Raw genomic sequence first — 19,271 nt, 5'->3', positions numbered from 1 at the left:
AAATAATACAACACTCGTATAAATAAGTATAAATAAAGGCTTAACCTCTAAAGTTCCATGAAAAGGTTTCAGCTTTTATTTTCCTTTTACGCACAGAAGAAGATATCACAGGTTCATCAAGTTCGTTGAAATTATCCATCCTCGATCACTTGATGAGACTCCTCTTAGCTAGCGCGTCTTTTCAAAGTGACATCTGACCTGAATACTGCGCGCTGAGTCGCTAAAACGGACTTATCGTGTTGTGTTCACGGTGCGACTGCTTGTCGGTTTCTGCTGTAAAACATGAACTCGCGATGCCTTGACAGTAGACAATAGCCTACCGGCTTTTGTGACAAAACGTGTTTAGGGTTCAGTCAGTCTCGTCAGGCGTCTATTTCAGCTGAGGAGATTAACGTTATAAAGACACACCGGCAGAGAGTATGGTTGGTGAGTAAACGAAAATGTGCGCTTTGGCGGGAGGATGTTACGTGAGAATATGGAGAGTGTCAAAATAAAGGTGTATATCGATATTTTACGTGTGAAATCAATGCATCGTATCGTTAGACGTTATATCGATGTATCGTTACACCCCTAATTGTACATAATTTGCGGGTGTTCCTCAAACCGTGGCTGTGTCCTAGTAAGGCTGCACATCTCGACTGCACGTCATCAAGCGCCTCTGAAGGCCGTCTCAGTTTGAAGGATCTTTTGAAGACCGACTTCATTTTGTGTCTTTAATTCAGCTCGTTTTGAAGATGCATCAAGTGTATCCTTCGTGTTCTTCAATCTCCCACAATCCTTTGCACACATTCTAATTCATGTAAAAGAACTGATGGGAAATGAGTCGGCACCACTGATCTATATAATGACTGGATAGCTCATGACGTCATAAACATAGACAGTATATAAGATGGACATAGCGACCCCATAGGTTTCAACGGAGAGAAGTGAAGTCAATTAGAAGCATCACTTCCTGATCGCCAGGCGAACTGCGCAGGCTCAAACTGAGCTTCACGACGTAGATGTGACGTGAGTCTGACACCTGTAGGTCTTCTAGTAGCTGTGCCGAGAGAAATCTGAATCATTCCCTTCCGAATCTCGCAGAGACTGAGAGCGTGAGCATTAGCTGTCCATGAGCTAGCAGCGGGAGGCTGGGGTCGGCTTCAATGTCTTTCGGAACACTGCCCTGGTCATAAACAGTGAAGCCAGCGCGCCGCCATATTGGTATTCCCTAGTGCAGTGGTTCTCAGAGTGTGGTGCGCCGGCTCCCTCTAGTGGTTCTCAGAGTGTGGTGCGCCGGCTCCCTCTAGTGGTACGCAGAGTGTGGTGCGCCGGCTCCCTCTAGTGGTTCTCAGAGTGCGGTGCGCCGGCTCCCTCTAGTGGTTCTCAGAGTGTGGTGCGCCGGCTCCCTCTAGTGGTTCTCAGAGTGTGGTGCGCCGGCTCCCTCTAGTGGTACGCAGAGGAATCACTGAATTTTGCGCGTACGATCAAACCGGTGTGATCAGTCTTGTATAAAGTATTATTCTTTTACAAAACTATGTGGCATTATATTGACTCCATAGCAGTGGCGGCTGGTGCGCAAACAAACTTTATTATTAATGCAGGACTGAATGTATAGGCTAATTGTTAAATAAACGTTTAACAGTGATAATAATGTATCATTAGCATGATACTGCTTAGCTAAACATGGAAAATCCAGCATTTAAAGCATGCCATAAGTTATTGGGCAACAGCCAATTGCTAAAGAAATCTAAATTGTTGGGCTAAATGGCGATGTATGGTAGGCTATAATCTCTAAAAAAGTATTTAATTTTTTTTCTATTTGAATACAATTTTATTTAAAAAATATATATTTCATATCCTGATCAATATTGTCCTACAAACAATGTTCATATTGAAGGCTATAAAACATAGTGAATTGCAGTCTATCCAAAAAAGGATAAAAAATCACATAACATTCTAACATTGCAACATTACAATCAAAAACAAAATAATTCTTTTTAAAGAAGTAGTTAAATTTACTAAACTTAAAATGAAAATAAATAAAAACAAAACTGATATCATAAAAATACACTTGTAGGTTTGAAATTATTTAGCATATTTATGTTCACCAACAAATATTCAACAAAAAATATTTTAGCAAAAAATATTTATAATTTAGTGTTAATGTGTATTTTAGTCAGAATTATTGTGCTCCTATTCCATTGCGCTCCGTCTGTTCGGCGCATGCGCGGCGGCGCTCGCTCACGGAAGTTCAGCCTGCAGAAGCTCGTCCTGTCACAGTGTCTGGTGGTTCCCTGGGTTTAACACTAGAGGTCTCAGTTTTCAAGGTGTCTAGGCATTTTCACTACATTTCCCATAATCCTGTCTGTCACTGATTGTTCATTTCCTTCAGCTGTTTCTCGTCACCTTGTTTGCACTTGTGTATATATACCCTGTCTGATTCAGTGTTTGTCACGGAGTCCTTGTATATTGTCCCCACACTTCCGTTCCTGTTGTTCGTGTTCATCTTGTGTTATTTGGATTGCCTTTTGTTTTCGACCCTTGCCTGGACTGTTGTGAGTACGGATTACCCTTAAATAAATACTGCAATTGGATCTACCTGTTCCTGTGTGTGTGTACGTGACACGTCCACTCCAGACAGCAAAATGGAAATATTCGCTTCACTTTCTAACATTTACAGATGAGAATATGTCCGTGGAATGTAAGTTATGCACTGAGGAAATTATTGGATGTCACATCATTATTAATAGAGGTATATTTGTTTCCGCCAATCGCTGCACAAGTGAAGCTTACGTATGTATGATCCCGGAAACCCATAGAGACTGCGTTGCAGTTCGAAAAAATAATAATAATCTTTGTCTATTGGCGATTCTCGGCCAGAGTGAAATACTCCACAGAACGTGACTTGACGCTGATTGGATTACACGGGTGTGAGGAGAATGGTGTGCATCACGTGATCAGCTGCTAAATTCAAATGTGCTTTCGCAGTTGCTGAGCCAGAGACGGATCATGAGACGGGCGCGCGCCGCTCAGCGCTGTCATATTATATCACAATTATTCAGTGTTTTCAACCACATAATGTTTATTTCAGGTTTCAGACATTTTAATTCACATAAGTACTCAAAAAAATAAAAAAATAAAAAAAATAAAATTGTAAAATACACACTGATGTCTATGGAAGCGGCAATAATAATAATAATTTCCATTATAATTAGACAACAAGTAATTTTCTCCCAGTTCACCGGTGACTTACTTTCATGTATTTCGGGAGAAGTGGAAGAATTCACGTGTTGTAAATCCAACAGATCCGATTCTCTGAACAGTGGCACAAACTAACATGGTGGCGCATACAGCTCAACTAACGCGATCGTTATAAAGGTGTTTAAACAACGAAACACTTCCACTTGCACATATTTGACAACCGGAATATCAAATGTTCATGCCATAGCTAACATTTTAAATTTTTTTAATAAAAAAGGAAATAAAAGCAGATCATCACATCAAATATACAAACTGTGTTTTTACAATGTTTAAAGTGGCCGACAATAATAAATATTATTAGAAATAAACCTGCCTTATTCTTGAGCTGTGCATAACTGGAGCTGGATAGTTAGGCTACTACGCCACTGTATTTACATATCGGTCATTATGGTGGTACTTGGAGTGGCAATATTTTCAGAGGTGTACTTGGTGTAAAAAGTTTGAGAACCACTGCCCTAGTGGAAAAAATAGCTTTTAAAAGCTGGGGAGAGGAGCTGGGAGTATTAAAGTGTTTTATTTTGTGATTTGCCGTTTGAAAGGAAAATAAGAAGCTTACCTCCTCGTTAAAATACATGTTTAAAATATGATTTTTAAGTGTCCAGTGTTCGTTATTCACTTATGGGACTTCCGTGTAGCTTAAGATCAGAGGTATAGTTAAAACCCCAAGACGTTCACTAAAACAGCAATTTCTTTGCAAAAGGAAAAAATAAGTCGTCGTAAAAACGAATTATTTAGATGAGTGGACAGGGCGCATATAAGAACGAGCAGAGAGAGAGAGGCTGCGTTTACACTTGGCATTAACATGCGATCACCGTGATCCGATCAAGCAGATCGGATCATTAGCCAATCAGGACACCGTGCGTTTACATTTGTTCATATTAAGTAGCCTCTGTATCTGGATAACCGATCGGATTTCTGTTCCCTGCTTAATATTTAAATTAGGTCTGTAGCACGACACCAATAAGAGTAAAGATTATACAAATTAAGCAATGTCCCAATTGCTTTCACTCACTCACTTTACTTTCCTGTGCATCTCCAGTCTTAGATCAAATTACGTTTGTTTGAATAAAGGAATATTTCCAGAGTTGATCATACAAAAATGGTTAAGTCACATAATCGATCATCGGGGTAAGCATGCAATGACTATATTAACGGAAAGGGGAGATTAATAAACATTCTGAAACAAAAACATTCAACATTTAAAACATAAAAAAATAAAAAAAGTTTTTTCCTATTATTCCTCTGGCAAAGCAGCGCACGCTCTTCATTAAGATCTCATGATCACAGCTGTGATTGTACAGGCGATCGCCTCGTTCAGATAATGTTGCACAATTAAAATAAAGAATGACACACGCAGTATCATGTAAGTCTAAATAAACTGTTTTAAATATTGACATTTATTGTAAGGTTCAAATAAATTTTATTTATTGTCTAAACTGCGTCTGGCCATTATTGTCTGACAGCACGTGGGGAGACTGGGCGGGGATTTAAATGACGTCCACCTGTGAATGCAGACACGACGGCTGGATTGCGTTTACATTACACTGAGATCCGATCACAATGCGTCCTCGACTACCTCCGAAACTGGACACGCTGATCGGATAGCATTCCGATCAGAAGCGCGTTTACACTCGTCTTTTCAATGTGTATGTGGACAACATCCAGATACAGGTCGCATGTTAATGCCAAGTGTAAACGCAGCCAGAGAGAGCCCCGGCCGCGCACGCGCATTTTTCCTAATGACGTTTTATTAGTACATTTACATTTAGTCATTTAGCAGACGCTTTTATCCAAAGCGACTTACAACTGAGGACTACAGCAAGCGAGTCATCGTGAAGAGGCAAAAATAACGCAAGAAGTGCTCAAAATACAAAGTTCTGGCATTGCTCAGAGTAGCATAAGCCAAACAAGAGAGGATTAAAGGAAGAGGTTTTTATTGTTATTTTTATTTTTTATGTCGAGTGCTCACGGAAGAGATGAGTTTTCAGTTGTCTTTTGAATGTGGTCAGGGATTCTGCATTGGGACGAGGGTAGGGAGATCATTCCTCCAGCAAGGAACCGCGAATGAGAATGTTCTGGAGAGTGATTTTGTGGCTCTCTGTGATGGTACCACGAGCCGTCGCTCATTGGCCGATCGCAGGCTTCTGGTAGGGATGTAGACTCGTAGGAGCGAGTGAAAGTAGGAGGGAGCTGAGCCTGTGGTCGATCTGTAAGCAAGCGTCAATGCCTTGAACTTGATGGGAGCAGCGAGTGGTAGCCAGTGCAGAGAGATGAACAGAGGAGTGACGTGGGCCCTTTTGGGCTCGTTGAAGACAAGACGGGCTGCAGCATTCTGGGTCATTTGTAGAGGTTTAGTTGCACACGATGGAAGACCGGCCAGAAGAGCATTGCAGTAATCAAGCCGAGAGATAACCAAGGCCTGGGCGAGAAGTTGTGTTGCATGCTCAGTTAGGAAGGGCCTGATCTTCCTGATGTTGTGCAGTGCAAACCTGCATGATCGAGCTGTCTTTGTGATGTGGTCTGTGAAGGTCAGATGCTCTTCAAATGTTACTCCAAGGTTTCTGACCGACCTTGATGGGGTGATTAAAGTTGAATCTAGCTGGATAGTGAAGTCGTGCTGTAGAGACGGATTGGCAGGGAGGACGAGAAGCTCAGTCTTTGCCAGGTTGAGCTGCAGGTGATGTTCCTTCATCCACGCCGAGATGTCCGCCAGGCAGCTTGAGATACGAGATCTACTACTTGAGATAGTAGATTTATTAGTTTTGTGCCGTGACCGTGAGGCGGGAACATGTGGTTTGTGTTCACCACACATGACCGTGAGGCCATGCACACTTACTAGAGCGTCTCATTCTAGTGTTTAATGCTGAGGACTCGAGTCTACTCGCCTCAGAAGGACCCGCGTAACTTCATTTTACAGTTGAGTGCGCGCCTGTCAAAGTAAACTCATCTGACCGCTGTGTGCGCGCCGTCTGCGCTAAGTCTAAGTCTGAGACGGAGGACGAAGATGACCGTGTGTTCACAAAGACTGACAGGCCAGTAAAAAAGAAAATGAAACGTTCGACCTACTTTTAATAATGACTGGATGAAAAATTACATTGTTAAACATGAAGGCAAAACTGCTTTGGATGACCACTGCTAAAACAAAGGTTAGGTTAGGTTAGGTGAACTTTATTGTCCCACAAGGGGAAATTCATGTGGTCATTCATTACGCGCCCTTGTCACAACATATTTTCTAAAAACATAAACACAACACATAAAACACAACAGTCAAACCAATAAAATAAATAAATAAATAAAAAACTGCAGAAATGACAATCACAATCCAACATTTAACGTTAAAAATGTATAATATTATCAGGTAACTAAAACTATGATAGCTTGCGATGTACTTGATCATTATACAATCTGATCGCTGTAGGTACAAATGATTTATTGTACCTTTCTGTTCTAATTCTCTGTTGTAAAATTCTACCAGTTGACCTATTACTTCTCATAAATTTATGATGTAGAGGGTGAGTGGGGTCATTAAGGATTTGGTCATTCTTTTTTAAAATAAGCTCATTGTACAGCTGAGCTGCCGACACCTGGTCAAGTCCGATGATCCTGCTGGCCATCTTGATCATGCGCTGCAGTTTCTTTTGGTCCTTAACATGCATGTTGCCAAACACACAGATAAGGCCAAAGGACAGAACACTCTGGAGGAAACTTTTATAAAACATTACAAGAATGTGTCTTTCTAATCTAAAATTATATAGTTTTCTAAGGAAGTACATCCGCTGGTGCATTTTCTTAGTTTTGTTCAGTGCACATTCATTAAAAGTTAACTTAGAATCAATTTCAACTCCCAAGTATTTATACGTTGAGACCCTCTCCACTAATTCACCATTGATCTTAGAGGGGGGAACTATTATTCTGTTTTTGCTAAAGTTTATGACCATCTCTTTTGTTTTCTTCACATTGATTTCAAGAAAATTCTCAGAACACCACTGAGTGAAACCCTGCAATTCCCTCTGAAATTCCCTCACAGAAGAAATGTCCGATTTTAAAAAACCAACCAATGCTGTGTCGTCAGCATATTTAAAGTAAGTGTGGGCTGAAGAGGAAGCTTGACAGTTATTGGTGTATAAGGTGTATAGGATAGGTGATAGAACGCACCCTTGTGGTGCCCCTGTATTTATCATTTTTGAGGGAGATATACATGAATTAAATCTGACTTGCTGACTACGATCCGTCAAGAAGTCATAGATCCATAAAATCAATTGGGGATTTACTCCTAAGTGCACTAATTTTCTCACAAGCAGGTGGGGTTGGATCGTATTAAAAGCACTACTGAAGTCAATGAACACAATCTTGACCAGGCTCTGAGCATGCTCAAGGTGCTCATGAGTGCTGTTAATCAAAGATAGCAGTGCATCCTCAACACCTCTCTCTGCACGATAGGCAAATTGATTTGGGTCTAAAAGAGGTGAAACCTCATGAAGAAGATGTTTTAAAATGATTTTTTCAAAACATTTAAAAACTGCAGAGGTAAGGGCAACAGGGCGCAGATCATTGAGTTCCTTAGGTCTATTGTTTTTAGGCACAGGCACTATTAGGGATTGTTTCCATAGACTGGGAATGACACCTGTATCTAGTGACAGCTGGAACAATCTATGGAAGGGCTGTGCCAACTGATCAGCACACACCTTTAGTGTCCTGCAGCTGATACCATCAGGTCCACAAGCTTTACGGGGATTCACACGTCTAAAATAAGATTTGACCTCATCCAAAGGGATGTCAATATCCGTACCCTTCATGTCTCTTACTGCTGTAATGGCCTCATTCTGTTCAACTTTAAAATCATGTGTGTCAAATCTACAATAAAAATTATTTAATTGATTTGCCATATTAAAATTGTTCTCTGCTACCATCGGGTGGTTCTTGGGCTTGTATCCTGTGATAGATTGGACTCCCTGCCAGGCTCTCCTAGCATCATCCTTAAAGAAATTTTCTAACTTATGTTTATATGCTACTTTACAGTCATTGATCTTGCTTTTAATCTTTTTCTGCACTGTCTTTTTCTCTTCTCTACTTCCTCCTGATTTAAACACACGCTTTTTAAGAAACATCAGAGTCTAATGGACATTTTCACTTGTGAGCAAAGTGGTCGGTCAGGTCATCGATATGTCCAGGTTTTTTATCAGACAGAGGTGGCAACCCTACTTCGGAGCCAGGCGAAAGTGTAAACAAGACTTCACCATCTCCACACTAAGCGCTGTCTTGCTCTCTCTCTCTCTCACACACACACACACACACACACACACACACACACACACACACACACACACACACACACACACACACACACACATTGACCAAAATAAATCGACACAAAGTTAAAAGGTCGGAAGACCAAAGTTTCATGTGGAGCATTCGGAGGTTTTGTCTTCCTGAATTACCGCTGGGTGTGAATAGACTATGTGCACGTTAGCATATGCTACTTCCGGCTGCGAAACCGATAGGGGGTGTCTAGTTTCCGGTAGCCTGATGGACGACGTAGTAGAGGATGTATATTCCGCCAAGAAGTGTAATCCCCTTTCTCTGGTTGTGCAGTCATTACTGCAGGGGCTCAGTGCAGCTTTCACTGTGTCACTGGGAGAGCCCTATTCTCTTGGAGATAATCCTCAGAAAACCTGTAGTGGGTGTACTGCAGTGACATTGCAGCCTAAAGGATGCAGCGGGACATGCATATCTTCAAAGCAGGGAGAGTGTAACCCGGATAATCCAGGCTACGAGTAAGAGTTGAAAGATGTGTAAAAAGATGGGAAAATTAAAAAGAATAAGAGAGAAAAACGAGTGCTTTAGAAGAGAAAGTGTATCGTCCAATCATTGATCGCGCTGCATTGATTGACACTCCAACGAGCCAATGGTAGCAGCGCACTGAGACTGCGCCGGCGACACTGCCGCTGTCAGAGACATTGAGAGAGAGAGCGAGTCAGATGAAGCAGGATCTCCAGACACTCCGTATCAAAGGATATATGTTGAGAAAGAGAACTATAAATGCAATCAAACGATTACAGTTATGAGTGAAAGTGATAACGTTGAAGAGCTGACGACGAAGTGAGAAGACGACGAGACAGAGAATCGAGAATAAAAGCCGATGTAGATACACGGAGCACCAAAGCACCGCAGATAATCTTCCTATTGAATAAGATGTGACTTTTTTGCCTTGGTGAGTTGTTTTCTTATATTGACTTGACATTTCACAAGTTTTTTTATTTATGTTTTAGGTCCATTGCGTACGATTAACTAACTTAACGCCGGTCCACTGATGTAAACAAGACCGCAACCGGAAACGAAGTACCCAATTTCCACCCTCAAGCCCGAAGTTAGCATTTTTTCTCGTGCACAGAGCGAATTGTGCTAAAATAAGTTACTTCTCTTCTCTGAAAAGCGCTCCGCACATTCAGCGGACATAAAACAACCCTTTAAATAAACGATCCAGTGATGAAATGTGTTCTGTGTTGATGTGGTGCTGAATAATCCCTGTGATAAGTGCATCATTATTATCACTATCAGATCCTATGTATTTTCCTTTGTTTCTTCTAAGGGATTATTTACAGATTTATATTTGATTTTTATAATTATTATCATTATTGTTTTCATTTAAATACTTGTTGCAAAGATTTTGGGTTCTATAATAAGCACTATTGGTTTTATTATTATAGTTAAAGATGGATGTGTGTGATTGGTTGTGCGGGCGTGGGCGTGTCTCGCGAGTGTTGCCAGATTGGGCGGTTTTGAGTTTGATTGTGCGGCTAATAAAGGGTTTGGGCTAGAGTCCGATTTGAGAATAATGGCTGGCTGATGAAGTTATTGGCTGGCTAGCCGGCTCAGCCAAAACCTAAATGTCTGCTGCAGCCGCCAAACCTTTCATAGCTGCAAATGGCTGAAGCTGCCACTTCATGTCTACAGATGTCTATGTTATACTGATTTACTAGATCTCAACAGACGCAAACAGACGAAGTGCAGTAAAATAAAGACCTAAATGTGTATTTCGGACTTTTTTTCACCACAAGTCTGAAAGAAGACATGTTATTGAAGACAAATATCCCAAAATCTCAAAATTGACCAGTAAAAAAAAACATGTTTTTGCCTGCCGTGTCTCGCCTTAATATAAACAGTATTCAGTATTTATTTATTTATTTTTATTGTTGCACAAGTCATACATGCATGCATAGATGTTTAGTTCTTCATTCATCACGTGCATGACGTGCATGAACGAACAAACAAAAAAAGGAACAGGAAGAAGAAAATCTTATAATACCTGTTGCTTATTTGTGCACATCAAACGAAACTAAAAACAAAACAAAACAAAACAGCTGCTTTATGAATTAATCAATCAACCCCAGTCCCCATCCCAAACACCAAACATTTTCAGTAATGACTCTCTTTACACTTAATTATCATCATTTTAAGCATTAGTCATAATTTTTCTTGTAACATTCCTGTATTTTTTCTTTATACAATTTCTTACATTTACAAACACTTTTGCAGCACTTCAGTTCATAATCCAAGGTGTTCCACAATTTAATTCCATAAATCGACAAACACTTCTGTTTTTGTGTAGTACGTGCGAAAAGAGTTTTAAAATGATATTGCCTTCTATGGCCAGAATTCATTATATATCAGTATTATTTTGGACAAAGTTTTGCACATTTCACTTCAATGTACACTGAAGCATGCGTCGTGAATTAGCAATGTGGAAACGGTGGTTTGTTGAGTAAATTTATTTTATTAGGATAAACCCCTTGAGATGCATCATCTCGTTTTCAAGTGTTACTGCAGTAATATCACGTTCAGTGCTATAAATCTCTCCGTTCCAGAATATTTGGTTCATAACATCAATTTTTGTTTCAGGTGTTTGTGCAACCGTGCCCTGAAGATTTAACAAAAGTCTGGGTAGGCCTAAGTTTTAAAAAAAGTAAGTAGGAATTAGGAAAGTATGTGAGAAGGGAGATCAAAATTACCTTGCTTGCTTCTTTCCGCCATTTCACCTCAGTGCGAGAAAAAAATGCACCGCTTCTTCTGTACGGAAAACGAGCAATTTTAATTGGTCGTCAATTCACTGTGAGTCTGTGTATCGTAGCAACGAGCACAAGACTGTGCTGATGAATCCAGTGGGAAAATAGATCTCGTGTATTGTTTATATATTTCGTGTGTGTATGTCTCTATGTGATAGAATTATAATTTTTATGCAAATAATTCTAGCCGGCTCAGTCAAACTTTATCAGATGGCGGCTCAATTTGGCTTACGAAATTATCGGCTGGCGGCGGCTGAAATAAATAACTTGGTTAGAAATAAAAAAATTCTGTGATTACTCTCGATAAAAACCTTATGTTTTTAATATATTTTATAATGTCATAATTTCACATTTAATCTTCAAATTAATGTAGAAACAACAAAGACAGTATATTTTAAATATTTGTCTAAAAGGTAGGAAATGTACAGAAATTTAATAAAGTTATCAAACAGTTTGCACTGCATAAATGTTAAATTATACATAGATTAATCCTTATTAAAGTTACAAATGTTCTTTTGTCAAGAGCAGTGAGTGTTTTTCTCTGTTCCCTTTGTTCTGTGATTAACTTTACTGACAGAAAGCTTTATTTGGCTACTGTCCCTTTAAGAGCAGCCGCCGCTGACAGAGACGCGGATCTCACACGCGCCTCATTCTCTCACAACTCTTCTTTATGTTCATTTAAAACTATTTAACTCATTTAAGAGTGCTCAGTCTGCTCTTATGAGGATACTCGACAAAACAAACATTTTTGCAGAATTGCGTGTTAGTTCGGTCAACTTCAAGCCGAAAGAGAACTCGGTTCTGGCGCTCAATTTGTCTTTGCGTGAATGGTTTAAAGGGGTCATGACATGGTTTTTTTTATTTTATTATTATGTTCCCTTAGGTGCAAATATAGTATTACTATAGTTTTTTTTACAAAAAAACTTTTAAAATGTAGTGATTTATGACCTTTTCCCACCCTGTTTCTCATCCTCTGATTCACACAGTCTGTTTTGGGGGTGTTTCCCCTTTAAGAGTTCAGTGTTAACGCCCACTGTTATGATTGGCTAACGTCAGTGCCTATGCATCAATTATTAACGCCCCCAGCCAGAACCTGTGCGGATTCAGCGCAACTGTTTAATAGCGGCTGATGCATGCGAAGCGATGGCTCTTGCAATGATAAAACCTTATTATGTTTGAGCCGGAATCAGAGGAAAATGAACCATCACCACAACAACGAAGACTGGATCAGCCCGTGTCCACATGGAAAGTGAAACTATTTTGAATTAATAAAAAAAAATTAACCCGAGACACTTGAAAACGGATTATTGTTACATAATTTTCCTATAGCTTAATTTGCTAACAGTTTAACATTATTTAACTAATTCCAATGAAATGATAGGGTGTACCACGGACAAAAATGCACAGGCCATCTTTGAAGATGCAGCATTGATAAAGGCAACATTTTTAATTTTCTATCACATGTAGGCCTACTAGAAAGGCGACATATTTTCAAGATTCTCTTATACAAATGTGTTTATATTAGCCATGGTAAAAAGTAAGTTTGCGTCGTCGTTGTTGAGCCCAGAATATTCGGCACGGACTTATCTTTGAGCAACAGTTTTCTGGCAAAGCCAAGCATCATATTGGGATTTTTTCCTCAAAACAGTCATCCTTAAATGTATAGAACAAACGCTTAAACTAACACTGCCGTGACTGAGACGTCCGCAAAAAAATAAAGTGCATCCATTTTTCCCTGACGACTGGATCTTTCAGCGTATTTAAAAAGTAGTTTAAAGTTTTAAATACATTACTTACAGTTTGCGTTGTCGATGTTGAGCCCAGAATAGTCGGCACAGACTTATCTTTGAGCAACAGTTTTCTGGCAAAGCTCAAAACAGTCATCCTTCAAATGTATAGAACACACGCTTAAACTAACACCGCCGTGACTGAGACGTCCGCAAAAAATAAAGTGCATCCATTTTTCCCTGACGACTGGATCTTTCGCAGCGTATTCAAAGATGTTGTTTGTCCACAGCCAGGAACAGCACATCTGCGGCATCGTAACTTCCCTGTACACAGACCCACTCGCTGTCCGTCGACTGAACACTTGTGAGGCGCGCGGGCGCGACGATGATACGAAATGAGCGTAGCTGCCTTGCGCTGAAAGCGTAGTTGTCTTGTGCTGGAGGCGGTCATTATGCAAACGCTGGTACGTCACTTCGTACCGTGACGTCACTTCTTACCATGGATCCAGAACGAGCTGTATTTAGAGCTTGATTAAATAAATGATTCGTTTATAATGGGGAGGACGTCTTAAGCTATGAAACTTGCAGGACGTTTTAATGGTACAAAGACCTCTTATATACCAAAAGATCAAGGCAAATTTGGTTTCTCATGTCATGACCCCTTTAAAAGCATTTGCAAGAATAAAAGCGCATCATATAATGTAACGCCAGCCAAAGGAAGACAGACAAAACGGATGCTGCGTTAATTACGTGAAATATTTACCACGGAGTCTTCTCCTCCCATTTCTACCAGTGATCGCTTTATTCAACTTCCAACGTCGATCTGCGCACGTCAACAGCGCTACTGAGCTGTAGGTTGCCAGGTTGAGCTCACAAATGGGTTGAAATGTGTGAAATTTTGGTAGTATAATTGTGTGCGGGTTCTGGTGAACTTTTGGGCTGGAAATCACCGTCCCGATCTGGCAACTTCGTCCAAGATAAAGCAACACTGATGATCGCATCGCTTGAACTTGTTCATTAATATCATCCTTTAGGTGACGAGTGTATAAATGCACACCATCCTTGTGTTTAGATGTTCATAAGAAGGACTGTTAACTGTATTGTTTCTGTGTGTATGAGAGTGTTGTGTCTGTGAACTCTGTGTAGTGTTAGCGATCGGGGCCGCGCACATGGTTAGCAAACGTGCCGCGATTAGCGCGCGTGCGAGTTATGCAGAGATAAAGTACAGAGTAAAGTGTTATTGTGTGTGTTTTATGTTTTCCTTTATGCATTAATTGTGTGTTATGAGTTTATTTCGTGCTGTGTCACTGATGGTGAGTGTGTGTGTGTGTGTGTGTGTGTGTGTGTGTGTGTGTGTGTGTGTGTGTGTGTGTGTGTGTGTGTGTGTGTGTGTGTGTGTGTGTGACGTCATGAGTATGTAGTCGAGTGAACTTGGATGGACATCCGTGGCATGAACGGAATCAGTGTTTACATGAACAGCTGTAATTTGTCACACGTGTCACACACACTCACTTTCACACACACACACACACACACACACACACACACACACACACACACACACACACACACACACACACACACACACACACACACACACACACACACACACACACACACACACACTCTTCTCTCTCTCTCACACACACACACTCTCTTCTCTCTCTCTCTCACACACACACACACACACACACACACTCTCTTCTCTCTCACACACACACACACACACCACACACTCTCTCCTCTCTCTCTCACACACACACACACACACACACACACACACACACACACTCTCTTCTCTCTCTCTCACACACACACACACTCTCTTCTCTCTCTCTCACACACACACACACACACTCTCTTCTCTCTCTCTCTCTCACTCACACACACACACACACACACACACATACACACACACACACACACACTCTCTCTCTCTCACTCACTCTCACACACACACACACACACACACACACTCTCTTCTCTCTCTCTCACACACACACACACACTCTCTTCTCTCTCTCTCTCACTCACACACACACACACACACACACTCTCTCTCTCTCACTCACACACACACACACACACACTGTCACAGAGCTGCCCTCTGTTCTCCTTGTTAACCCTTGCTAAAAACACATGCACACATACTTGGGTTTTTAAAAGACACTTTATTTACCTTGATGTACCAGCGAAGGGAGAGATGGATTACACCCACACCCACACAAACATGCACCTACAACGAGACTGTTGTGTCTCAGACTGGCCACCTGAGCACGCATGCATGGTGGCGGCCATCTTGATGTTAGTAAAAGACCGGAATGGACTTTTGTTGTGCTTTTTGTACCTGTGCTGTGTTGCATCATGGGAGTGGGAGATACCAAGTATGGTGTGTAAGGGGTGGAATTGTTCTGAAGTTATTTATATATAATTATTGTTGATTGATATAATTATATTTATACTTTTTATAATTATGGTTGAACTGAAGTTTGTGCTGTGTTATTTAAATTTGTGTGTTGAAGGGAATTGGGTTATATGATCTTTAATACATGTTTATGGTATTTAATACATCCCCATTTTATGATTGAGAAATGGTTGTACCCATGTGTATAAATGCTCATCTGAGGAAGTGGACAGGGAGTCTAAGACTGGTGGTAGTGAGTGCAGTATCTGCTGAGTACTCTGATTGAATTGTGATACCTGATCCAAGGTGATTGTTTTGGTACATTGAAGTCTTTTTATTTATTTATTTTTTCCTTTTTGATGTTTCATGTTTTGGCACCTGTGAGCACCTTGCACTTTCCTGGCTTGGGAGAATAAACTGGAAAACTGGCATTTAACGTCCTCCATGTGTTGATTTGAAGAACTCCTAGATGGTATCCCTAGTTGCTCTTTGACAAGTGGTGTCAGAAGTGGGATCGTTATGCCACCCAAGACCAGACAAGACCGAGGTGTGGGTTCAGATGAACAGTTGGGATTAAATCTGGAGCTGCCCAGTTCTACGGAGTTACCACTAGCAACAGCTGCTGCCGGTGGGGATGAGGCAATAACTACTCCTGCAGCGGGCCCAACAGAGGGAACGGTGTCAGAACTGGCTGGCCTGGTTAAAATTCTCCTGCAGTCCCAGGCCGCCCGTGATGATCGAATGGAGCAAGTAATGGTGAAGCAAGACCAGCGTTGGCGAAATATGCAGCACCAATTCCAGCAAATTCAGCACCAGGTTTTAGAGATCCAGGCTGGAGGAGACCAAAGGGGAAGTCAGCACACGTCTACAAGCCCAGTGCCAACAGGAGAAGGTACATCATCAGGAAGTATTGAGCCAAGATTACATCCCTTGACAAGAGATGATGACATTGAGCAGTTCTTAACCACCTTTGAAAGGATGGCCACTGCATGCAGATGGCCTAAAGCCAATTGGGCAATAAGACTGGTTCCCCTGTTAACGGGAAAGGCACGTGGTGCCTATGTAGCCATGGATGGGAATGATGCTGAGGATTATGATAAAGTCAAGGAGGCCATACTTATAAAATATGAGATTAATGCAGAGATCTACCGGCAAAGGTTTCGCTCCTCAGAGATTCTGCCAGACGAGAACCCCCGTGAGCTTTATGTGCGCTTGAAAGATCTCTTCTCGAAATGGGTGAAGCCAGAGACCTGTACTATTCAGCAGTTGTCAGAACTTATTATCTTGGAGCAATTTATGCGCATGATAAGCCCTGATATGGCAGTTTGGATTAAGGAGCATGATCCAGCCACGGCAGAAGAAGCAGCAAAGCTTGCAGAGACGTACCTAGCTGCACGCCGGGATGCCCAGCGCCGCTTTGGAGGTCGGAGTCAAAGATGGCCAAGTAAGTCTGGGGGTGAGGGTGGTTATGCCCAAGGTAAAGTGAGTGTTGTTGGCAAGCAAGGGGATAGAACTAACCAGCAGGAAGTTAGGTGCTACTATTGTGGGGAGATAGGACACACTAAGCCCTGTTGTCCATCCAGGAAGGTTAAGCATTCGGCTTTCTGTTATGTTCCTCGCCCCTACCTGCCACATACGTCATCTCATGAGTCTGTGCAGACACGCCCCACAGACATATTGACTCCGGTACTTGTGAATGGTCAGTCTGCTAAGGCTTTAGTGGATACGGGTAGCACTCAGACTCTAGTACATGATAGCTTGGTTCCGGAAGATGAATATATTTCCCAGAATTCCATTAAAGTTTGCTGTGTGCATGGAGAAGTTAGGGAGTATCCGACGGCAGAGATTTACTTAACAGTGCAGGGGCAGACTTTTTTGTTGCGGGTGGCCGTTGCGTCCCAGTTACCTCATGAAGTAGTCCTAGGGCAAGATCTTCCCATTCTCTGTGATTTGGTCCCCCAAGTTCAGCCCTGTTATGCCGTAACCCGAGCCCAGAGTGCTACAGCCGACTTTAATGAGTTGCCTTTTGCTGATGTTGACTTTGAGGTGACCGGTGAGAAAAGACGCAAATCTAAAAAGGAAAGGCGTACACGTAAGTTTGAGGGTAGTGTGAAAGGGCAGGTTGTGGAGCTGCCTGTGCCAGAAGGCCCTCTTAATATAACAATCCCTGAGGACATAGCTGAAATGCAGAGAAGTGATCCTACTTTGCAGGACTGGTTTCAGAAGGTGTCTGAAGTAGATGGTGTTAGAAAGGCTGTTGGATCTTGCGTGATGGAGGAAAAGTACATAGTGAAAAAAGGTATACTCTATCAGGTGAAAGGGGAGGTTGAAGCATTGGTTGTTCCGGAATCGATGCGCCATACAGTTATGACTCTGGGGCACGCTGTTCCGTGGTCAGGACACTTAGGCAAGCATAAGACGTTAGCAAGGGTTGCAAGCCGGTTCAGTTGGCCAAAGATATATACGGATGTAACGGAGTTCATTCGTACCTGTACAGAATGTCAGATGACATCTGGAAGGAGGGTTGCACCTGCACATTTGTTACCATTGCCAGTCATTGACACACCATTTAGTCGACTGGGGATGGATATAGTGGGGCCCCTGGAAAGAAGTAAGAATGGGAATCGGTACATTTTAGTACTCTGTGATTATGCCACCAAGTACCCAGAAGCCTTCCCCCTTAGAAACATCAAAGCTAGACAGGTAGCGAACTGTCTTGTACAGCTGTTTTCCAGAGTGGGGATTCCTCATGAAATCTTAACAGATCAGGGTACTAATTTTATGTCCTTGCTGTTAAAACAGGTGTACCAACTGTTGGGAATTAGGGCCATTAAGACCACACCTTACCACCCCCAGACTGACGGGTTGGTTGAACGCTTCAACCAAACCCTCAAAAGCATGCTGCGCAAGTTTGTTTCCAAGTCAGGGTCCGACTGGGACCAATGGTTACCTTATCTGTTGTTTGCTTACAGAGAGGTACCGCAAGCTTCCACAGGTTTCTCCCCATTTGAACTGTTATATGGCCGGCAGGTGAGAGGTCCTTTGGACCTGCTTAAAGAGCAGTGGGAGGGACCCAAGGATGGTACGTGCAGTGTGGTCCAATACGTGGTCCAAATGAGAGAGCGTCTGGAAGAGATGACATCATTGGCCCAGGAGAACATGAGAAAATCCCAGCAAACTCAGAAAGTTTGGTATGATAAGAGGGCAAGGGAGAGATCGTTTGAGGCTGGCCAAAATGTGCTGTTGCTGCTACCCACCAATGAGAATAAGTTGCTAGCTAAGTGGCATGGACCCTATGAGGTTGTGCGGAAAACTGGTCGAGTCACCTACGAGATCTCAATGCCAGAGCGGGGGAAGAAAAAGCAAAACTTTCATATTAATTTGTTGAAAGAGTTCCATCCCAGGAAGGAGACCGGAGCTGCACAACTTTTTGTTCGTGTGGTCGGGGAGGAAGAGGAACCAACAGAGCAGTACTTCCCAACCAGCTGCACTCAACAAGCTGTAGATATATCCCATCTAGAGCAACCTCAAAGAGACCAGGTAAAGCAGCTGTTGGATCCCAGGCTGTTTCAGGAGAAACCTGGGTGTACTAACCTGGTGCTACATGATGTCATCCTTAGGGAGGCAACTCCAGCCCGCCAGAAGAGTTACCGGATCCCTGAACGCCTGGTGACAGTGCTTAAGGATGAACTAGACATTATGCTCTCCATGGGTGTGATTGAATCATCCCTTAGTGAGTGGTGTAGCCCCATTGTTCTAGTCCCCAAAAAGGATGGCACCCTTAGATTTTGCATTGACTTCAGACAACTTAACAGCCTGTCTAAGGTAGATCCT

The 19,271-nt window shown here is 42.0% G+C and overlaps 1 protein-coding gene across 4 annotated transcripts in view; it reads left to right on the top strand.

Annotated features, from left to right (window-relative positions):
• LOC307005392 (NLR family CARD domain-containing protein 3-like) overlaps window positions 1–19,271 on the top strand; it is a 232,388-nt gene that overhangs the window by 171,917 nt on the left and 41,200 nt on the right. The gene's annotated exons all lie outside the window — the stretch shown is intronic.

The sequence above is a fragment of the Phoxinus phoxinus genome (assembly GCF_949152265.1).
Source record: "Phoxinus phoxinus genome assembly, chromosome: 10".
NCBI classification, from domain to species: domain Eukaryota; kingdom Metazoa; phylum Chordata; class Actinopteri; order Cypriniformes; family Leuciscidae; genus Phoxinus; species Phoxinus phoxinus.
Note: the sequence above shows the minus strand (reverse complement) of the source record. Positions and strands in the feature narration are given on the sequence as shown.